We start from the raw sequence: 9,956 nt of genomic DNA on the forward strand, positions 1-9,956 counted from the left end.
GCAACATATCAAAAAGATTGTTCATCATGACCAAGTGGGATTCATCCCAGGAATGCAAGGCTGGTTCAACATCCGTAAGTCAATCAATGTCATTCACCACATCAATAAAAGCAAAGCCAAAAACCACATGATTATCTCAATAGATGCAGAGAAAGCCTTTGACAAAATCCAACACCCATTCATGCTCAAAACTCTACAAAAAATGGGAATAGATGGGAAATTCCTCAAGATAGTGGAGTCTATATATAGCAAACCTACAGCCAACATCATACTCAATGGACAGAAGCTGAAAGCATTCCCTCTCAGACCGGGGACTAGACAGGGCTGTCCACTGTCACCGTTACTCTTCAACATAGTATTGGAAGTTCTTGCCATAGCAATCAGGCAAGAGAAAGAAATCAAAGGAATACAGATTGGAAGGGAAGAAGTCAAGCCCTCACTATGATATGATAGTATACATAGAAAGACCTAAAGAATCCAGCAGAAAATTACTGGAAGTTATTAGGCAATATAGCAAGGTATCAGGCTACAAAATCAATGTACAAAAATCAGTCGCATTTCTTTATGCAAACACTAAATCCGAAGAAGAAGACATCCAGAAATCACTCCCATCTACTGTTTCAGCAAAATCAATCAAATACCTAGGAATAAAGTTGACCAAAGAAGTGAAAGACTTGTATGCTGAAAACTATGAGTCGCTACTCAAGGAAATAGAAACTGATACCAAACAATGGAAAGATATCCCATGCTCATGGATTGGAAGGATAAATATCATCAAAATGAATATTCTCCCCAGAGCCATAAACAAATAATTTTTTTTTAAAAAAAATATTTAAAAAATATATTTAATACTTCAACTTTTCTAACTTTTCTAACCACCTAGATTTTAGTTCTGAGTATATATTTTTTCTTTAGATAAGAATTTAATGTTTCAGATTTGTAAGATGATCAAACTTTGTCACTGGGATTAAATTGCTTAAGCAGATATATATATGGATGCTCAAATTTGAGCCTGCATCAGAATCATCCATGAAGGCCAAATCCTAAGGCTTATGAAAACAGACTGCTAGGCTCTAATTCGACAGTTTCCAACTTAGTGAGTCTAGGGTGAGACAGGAGAATTTCAGTTTCCAATATGGTTTCCACAAGTGCTCACTCTGTTGGAAGGGAGAAGTGGGAGGGAGCAGGGGTCCAAAAAAAGGAGTACACTATAAATCACAGAGCTACTAGAAAGAGCATGAGCCTGGACATCAGACAGTGAGGTAGGGCTGGGTCTAAAGTCCAGCTCTAGCACAGACTACAAGAACTTTACAATGAGAATTGTCCTAAGTGTACAAGGTTGTCTAAGAGGCCAAGATAGAGACAATATTACAGAGAACACACAGTCAACTAGATACACTGTAGTTCTCATACTGTTTGTTTCTTTGCTTTGCTTCTTGATTGTTGAGTGACAATATTTTGTCACTGTTTTATCACATCTACTCAGGGCACTGTGGTGATAGCTTAGAAGCAGGGGAGCTGGTGACAAGCCCTGTCTTTTGCTGTGATGGTTAGGAGTGTCCCCTACCCATGACTAGCAGCCAGGAACCCCATGAGAGGACTCAGGCACAGTCACACAGACACAGACCACAAGTCCTGCAGCCTTACAGGTATGGATGTGAGGCTGGTGGATGTTCTTGGGCTGAGAGACATCCTCAAGTGTCCATTACAGGACCCCAACATAGACCAAAACTACCCATCCCCCCATGAACAATGAAAACAAAATAACTAATATGAATTGGTTCAGAATATAATTGTATTTTATCAGAGTTTATTGTAATCCAGCAGGATAACAAACATTTTTCTTTGCTTTTTTTTTCCATCAGGGATATCACCGGGGTTCAGTGCCTACACAGATTCCTAGTGCCATTATATTTCCTTTTTATTCCTTCCTGATAGAGGGTAAAGGAGAGAGAAAGATTGCACACCTGGTTAAGCACACATAGTACTAAGCACAAAGACCCCACATCAAGATCCCAGTTCGAGCCCCGGCTCCCCACCTGCAGAGGAGTCGCTTCACAAGCAGTGAAGCAGGTCTTCAGGTGTCTATCTTTCTCTCTCCCTCTCAGTTTCTCTCTATTCTATCAAAAAATTAAAAAAAAAAAAAATGGCCACAGGAGCAGTGGATTTGTAGTGCAGGCATGGAGCCCCAGTGATAACTCTAGAGGCAAAATGAGAGAGAGAGAGAGAGAGAGAGAGAGAGAGAGAGAGAGAGAGAGAAGAAGAAGAAGAAGAAGAAGAAGAAGAAGAAGAAGAAGAAGAAGAAGAAGAAGAAGAAGGAGAAGGAGAAGGAGAAGGAGAAGGAGAAGGAGAAGGAGAAGGAGAAGGAGAAGGAGAAGGAGAAGGAGAAGGAGAAGGAGAAGGAGAAGGAGAAGAAAAAGGAGGAGGAGGAGGAGAAGGAGGAGAAGGAGGAGAAGGAGGAGGAGGAAGAGGAAGAAGAGAAGGAGGAGGAGGAGAAGGAGGAGAAGGAGGAAGAGGAAGAAGAGAAGGAGGAGGAGGAGGAGAAGGAAGAGGAGGAGGAGGAGGTGAGGGTTGGGGAGATTAAACTCAAGTCCTAGTTCTGTGTACACTTATAGGTATGCTGGTGCCACATGGCTCCAGATAACACATCTTTTTTTCCTCTTTTTTTATTGCCACAAGGGTTATAGCTGGGGATTGGTGCTCACACTACCAACCCATCACTCCCAGCAGTCATTTTTTTTTTCTGTCTCCCTCTCCTTCTCCCTCTCCCCCACCCCTTTCCTCTCTGTTTTTAGTTGACAGGACAGAGAAAAATAGAAAGGGTAGGGAAAAAAGAGTGAGAGAAAGACACCTGAAGACCTGCTTCACTGCTCGTGAAGCATCGAGTCTGCAGATGGGGAACAGGGACCTGAACCCAGGTTCTTCTGCAGGGTTATACATGCGCTTAACCAAGTGCGCCACTGCCCAGCCCCCAGATAATACATATTTCTAGGCCATGTTCCTTTGTGAAGAATTAAGATTAATGCAAAATAGGCATTATCATTTTTGTTTTCAAATGAAATAAGTACTGTCCTGGCACTTTACAAGTTCTGTCTCCTGTTCTTTCTCCTCACTTCCTCACTGGCACAAGAGTTTGTGCTGCTATTACTTAATGATTCAAGAAAGTTCACGGGAAAGAGAGAGAATGGTCTTCCAGGTATGAACCCCAACTGACAGAGGAGGGCTCCTAGGCACCAAGACACCTGACCCCTCCCTTTTTTATACAGAAACAGGTGTAATAAAACCTGCCCAGAGCTTTGCAGAGCTCTTGGTAAATATGTTAGATTATAGAGAACAAAATAGTCCAGATTTTGCACTGTGTCAGCAATATTTTCCTCTCTCCCAGTTCCTTAAAATGTCTGTATCCATTTTAAAATGACTTTTACTGTGTTGATTTGCTCCTCGACAAATGTATGCTGCTTAAGTAGTAGTTTAAATGTAAATTTTAATGAATGCTATGAATCAGTGCCCAATTTGCACATTTTGTTAATTACCTGTGGTTTAGGATAATCCATCCAAGATGTTCCCTATTACCCTGGATAATTAAGAGCTGACCTATTTCCAAATTTTTGCTGCTCAAATAGAATGAATTCCAGTCAATTTTCTTTCATAATAGAAAAAGCATCATTTATTTAAATAGTCTATCAGACATAATTGGAATGTAAAATCTTGGGATGAAAATTGACTTTCAAAGGTCATACCATCCCTCCCTCTACCCTGAGGTAGAGCTGTCAGACCAGCTAGAGGAGAATTTATCCCACCTTTTACAGCATATACATAAAATGTTTCCAAGATTAGGCAAAGGCTAACTTATCTGACTCTTCACCTACTGAGTCCTTGACCTAGAGAAAAGTCAGTCACAGCAGTTGTAATACTTGCCTATTTAAATGAAGGTCCAAATACATTCAGACACAGCATCCATATACCCTCCAACCAGACCTGTCAATGAAGATTCAGCTTCCCCAGAGACCCATCCTACTGGGGAAAGAGAGAGGCAGACTGGTAGTATGGACCGACCAGTCAACGCCCATGTTCAGTGGCAAGCAATTACAGAAGCCAGACCTTCTACCTTCTGCAACCCTCAATGACCCTGGGTCCATGCTCCCAGAGGGATAGAGAGTGGGAAAGCTATCAGGGGAGGGGGTGGGATATGGAGACTGGGTGGTGGGAATTGTGTGGAGTTGTACCCCTCCTACCCTATGGTTTTGTTAATTTATCCTTTCTTAAATAAAAAAAGTAAAACAATGCTTCCTATAAACAATAACATCATCAAAATAATGTCATACATTAGAACACTCAAGACAACTTTAGAGTAATGCCATTGAAATAGCTTAAATTTATAATATCAATAATTGTCAATGTTCTGAATTTGCCCATTAAAAAGTACAGAGTAAGAAGATAGATAAAAAGACAGCCCAGCCATATATTGTCTTCAGGAATCCCACCTAACTCAACAGAATTCAAGCACGAAAGTCTACTGAATAAACTACTGTGCTATTCCCCCTTTCCTTTCCTTTTACTTTTAAGAAGAACACTCAGAGGGTGTTCTAAATCTAAAATGTCAATTTCTGTGTATAGCAGGAATATTATTTTATTGCGTCTTTCTGACAGCAGCATTATGATCTGTTCATCACCAAGTTATTTAAATCATTTATGTATTGTTTAAGCCTTTTGTTGACGCAATAAGAAAGTTCTTTCTTCTGAATGTAAGTCAGGGAAAAATTGCTTCTGTTCTTCTCACCCCATTCCCAGAGAGGGCTCAATCAAATTAAGCAGTATTTTGAGAATTTATCAAAGGAAATATAGACTTCAAAAAGAAACAGTTTAAATGGCTCCAATCTTTTTTCTACCCAAACTCACAAATTTAACTTTGAAACCCTTCTGGATCTCCACATATTTCGGTTTTAGTACCTAATCCACAGCCAAGCTCCTAAGGCATTCAGTAAATGCTAACTGAATTGAATTGAAACTTAATTTGAAGACTTTGAGGGACCACATTTACCATTTTTCATGTTGCTTTTTGCTTTACACCAAGGAACCTTTTCCCTAGATGTACTGCAAATTAATTTCAGAAATTACTGTTTAAATGCAGGCAAAGCAACTCAATATACAGCTTGACAACACTGAAAATAAGAATCTTCCTATAATAATCAAATTGCTTTGGTTCCTTTGTAAAAATTCTGCTCAATGGAAAATCATATAGATAATAGTCTATGTATTTAGCATTTTTTAACCACCACAATAATAGGGCTTTTAAAACTTTTCCAAGGGGAAACGCTATTGAGTATTTCAGCAGTTCAGAGTAGTTTTGTTAGAGAAGATTCATGAAGTCTTGTGCTGCAAAGTCCACTTATCAAAACCAATTACTAAAATTACCGTTGACTAAATTTGGAACAGTAAAGACAAATTGTCAGTTTCTTCTACAATGACACAAAATGTGTTTCCTCTACGTTAGTCTTCACTGGATTTTCTTTAGGATGGATAGTTTGCTCCCCAGAACTAAGCATCCTCTAGATGGGGCAGAAACTGAACAGGATAAAGACAACCTGAAAGACGGTAAGATAAGCCATCTTCTCTTTTACTCTCTTTCCCAGTAGCTACAACTAACCTTTCTCTTAATAGTATCCTCTTTTTTAAATTTATTTTTTATTTTTTAATTTAAATTTTTTATTATCTTTAATTATTTATTGGACAGAGATAGCCAGAAATCGAAAATGGAGCAGGGGGGAAAGAAAGGGAGAGAGACAGAGAGACACCTGACACAACCACCACTCACAAAGCTTTCTCCCTGCAGGTGGGGGCCAGGGGCTTGAACCCAGGTCCTTGTGCATTGTAACATGTGTACTTAACCAGGTGCACCACCACCTGCCCCCTTCTTTTTTTAAATAAAGATTTATTTATTTACTTAAAAGGAGAGACACAGAATGGGGGGAAGAGAGGGACAGGAAGAGAGGAAGAGAGAGAGAGAAAGAAGGAAAGAAAGAAAACAGAGTTCTGCTGGGCTCTGGTTTATAATGGTTCTGGGGATTGAACCTGGGTCCTTGGAGCTTCAGGCATGAGCCTTTAGCATAGCCATTAGGCAGTCTCCCCAGTCCACTACCCTTTCTATGATACTACAGTATCATGTGGGTTCATCAATAAGTTATTTGCCATTAACATGTAGAAATGCTAGATCTTACTTTTTTAATTGAAACTCAGATCTAACATCACCAGTATTTTCAAAATTGATTTACTTACATGAAATATCATTTTACTGATTATCTGTCCAACTAAGTCAACACACAAAAACAGCCAGCAAGATATATTGTGTGAAAACCCTAATGCATTGCAATGAAAAATTCAAAAGGAGTCATTGTCAGGGAAGTGGTTCCTTGGGTTTAGTATAGGACTTGCATATGTGGGGTCCTAGGTTCAATATGTTTAAAACCACAGGAAAGCTCTTGTCTAGCCTCTTTCATCACATAAATAAACAGTGAATTTGTAAAGACAGCACTGAGCCCCAGAAATAACCCAGGAGTCAAAAATAAAACAAAACAAACAAGCAAACAAAACACTTACTCATATTCACATGTAAGCTTTACAGGTATACACTTTAAGATTATTTAAAAAATAGGGACAATCATGATTTTAAAACAATTGGTTTAATAGTTTTTCAGTTGCTATAAGATAAAATTAAAGCATTTCTATTTAAGCAAAACAGGCTTTTTTTTTTTACCGCAAGTTTTCAATTGCATGAAAAGGAAATTTTAATATCTGGCATGCACAGTACAATTAATTCCTAGGGGCATTTAGTCTGAAAAAGTGACTCTAAGTAATGAGTTTATGCAATTTAAAGGCTGTATTGCTGCATATTTTAAAAACAATTCTCCAGAAAATTAATTGTAATTCTAGTATATATTTTCTATTTTCTATGTGATTTTTATTTTTCTACAGACTTCATAAAATGTAATAGTGTCTACAGGACAGGAAAAATAATTGACTTCTGAAGATTAAAAAAACATTTCTCTTGAGATAATAAATTCTTTACAAAGAAAATAACAACCAAAATAATAACACATCTCAAATGAGTAGCAAGGGTATTAAAAATGTTCGTTATTTTACTAGAAATTTCACAAATTAAAATGGAACGTGTCATGAAGCATCAGAAACTGTACTCATATGATTTACTTATATTGAACTTTTAGAAAACTGCCTAGTTTAATCAACTTCAACCTTCTGTTTTTAAAAAATGATTTTTTAATTCTTTTATTGATTTATTATTGGATAGAGACTGAGAGAAATTCAGAGGAGAAGGAGAGATAGAAAGAGACAGAGAGGGAGTCGGGCTGTAGCGCAGCGGGTTAAGCGCAGGTGGCGCAAAGCACAAGGACCGGCATAAGGATCCCGGTTTGAACCCCAGCTCCCCACCTGCAGGGGAGTTGCTTCACAGGCGGTGAAGCAGGTCTGCAGGTGTCTATCTTTCTCTCCCCCCTCTGTCTTCCCCTCCTCTCTCCGTTTCTCTCTGTCCTATCCAACAACGACGACAACAACAATAATAATAACTACAACAATAAAAAAACAAGGCAACAAAAAAGGGAATAAATAAATAAAATAAAATATTAAAAAAAAAAGAAAGAGACAGAGAGACACCTGCAGTAATGCTTCACCACTCAGGAAGCTTTCCTCCTGAAGGTGAGGACCAGGGGCTTGCATCTGGGTCTCTGTGCACTGTAATGTGAGTATTTAACAAGGTGTGCCACTGCCTGGCCCCAACTTCAACCTTCTATAAGACTAAATTTTCTCAGCAGCAAGAGCAGTATTTGCTGGGCATTAGAGAAATCACTAAGTTCGTGAACCTATAGAATTAGCCATAATTTATTGATGTTGTTTATCATCTCAAACTCTATCCATTTTCCTCTAATGAGGAAAAAAAACCAAAAACAAAACACTAGGCATTTTCTGGCCCAGCCCATTCAATTCCAAAAAGTTTTATCAAATACTACAGTGAACAACTTTAATAGTTGAGCAAGGTGTAGAGTCTTTTTATACCGTAGGGGGGAAAATGAAGTATACCAGTTGAATAACCTATTAGTTATAACCATCTATTTCAAACTAATATTCAAAAATTGTCCAAGTGTACAGAAAATCTTGATTAAAGTTTGGGAAATATGTTACTTTATTGAGTTTGAAATAACATGCTAATGAATGTCTATCTTAAGTCTCAAAATACTTAAAATTCATTGAAGCTTTGGTATAAACATTCATCAATCTAATGATTTGAATTTTTTGCCTTTTTAAATAATGTTTAAATCCTATATAAACCTTTTTTCAAAAAAATTAATTTCCTTCCAAATTCTCTTATCTAAATTTTAAACATTATGTGATATTTTGATATTTCTCCATTACCTTTACTGTCCCAGGTATTGAAGTTTCACAATATTCATACATAAGAGAAAGCCAATCATTGCCAAATTGTGGGATAGTGACCATAGCAGTTAGATGACTATGACATAGTCCTTTCTTCATAGTCTCAAGTAGGAAAGAACACAGAGAATAGATCCTAGTCAGAAACTTAAAATGGTGAGAAAAAGCCAGCATATTCTCTGGAAGAGTGAAGCTTTTGAATGACAGGCTCACCTCTCCTACACACACACACACACCACACACATGATTGATACAAAACTAAGGGGAGTATGGGGGGAGGGGGGCTTTAACTTTACTCAGAATTAAATAAACGAAAATTTAAAGCATTAGACATAATTTCTCAAACCTTCAGACTGACCCACAAATTAAAAAGTTTTAAATTCTGAAAGTTTAAATAAAGTGAAGGGAGATAGTCACTTATATCTTCTTTTCAAAGTGCAAATATAACAGCAACATAGATTTTTTAATATAAATATCCCCGTCCATAAAATTCTTCTATGAAATATCTGCCATACAGATGTACTTATAAAATTAAGCCATAGTATTTTATAGGTACATTCATATACCTGTTTATACAATCATTAAAACTTAATTCAGATTTTATCAGTAATATTTGTTTATTAAGCCATGCAAATAGGAAACTCTCTAGCCATTAAACAAGAATTGAAGATGGGAGAGAGGAAGAGGATATGGCCATGGAGTAGTAGCAATGGAAAGATCACTCCCACAAAGAACTACATACAGCAATGAAAAAACCCAGAACCCTCACAACATTTCAACTGAAACATCTGAAGAAATTCACTGCGCCACAGGTGGGTACAGGCATGTGTGGTAATGGGCTGTGAGAGAAACTTCCAAGGCAAAAACAACTTAAACTGGGAGATGGCACCTGGCAGTCAGCAGATAGCAGCATTTTGTTTGTTACAGAGTTGAGTATAGGCTCTGTACAAGAAGGCACAGAGCATAGCAGGGAAAACCCTAGTTGAACACAAAAACTGCAACCTGCCCAGACAGTGGTAAAGGGCTGTCAGAGGCCAGAGCATAGTTTGAAACAAAGCTGCAAGACCGAATTCCTGCTAATCCTTCCAAAGTCATGCAAAAGACTCCCCTCTCCCACCATACCATGACATACAAACTACACAACCACAGTGCCACCTGCTGGCTGTACATCAGAAACCATGCATAACTAATAAATAGGGAACAACAACAAAACCACAACTGTTTGAACTCACAATGATTTGGAGAAAGTGTCTGAGTTTGAATTCAGAAAGCTGAAAAGGAAATTCAAGACTCTAGCCATGATATCCAGACAAAAAATCAGGATCTCAAAGATCATTTTACCAAAGAGCAACAAAACACACACACACACACACACACACACACACACACACACACACACCACCACCACCACCACCACCACCACCACCACCACCACCAGCAACAACAGCGGCTTTCAGCACAGCTACACGGTATCAGTGACACTTTTGTTGTATATAATAATTTGTACATGCATA

This window comes from Erinaceus europaeus, chromosome 16 (genome assembly GCF_950295315.1).
Source record: "Erinaceus europaeus chromosome 16, mEriEur2.1, whole genome shotgun sequence".
Taxonomy (NCBI): Eukaryota; Metazoa; Chordata; class Mammalia; order Eulipotyphla; family Erinaceidae; genus Erinaceus; species Erinaceus europaeus.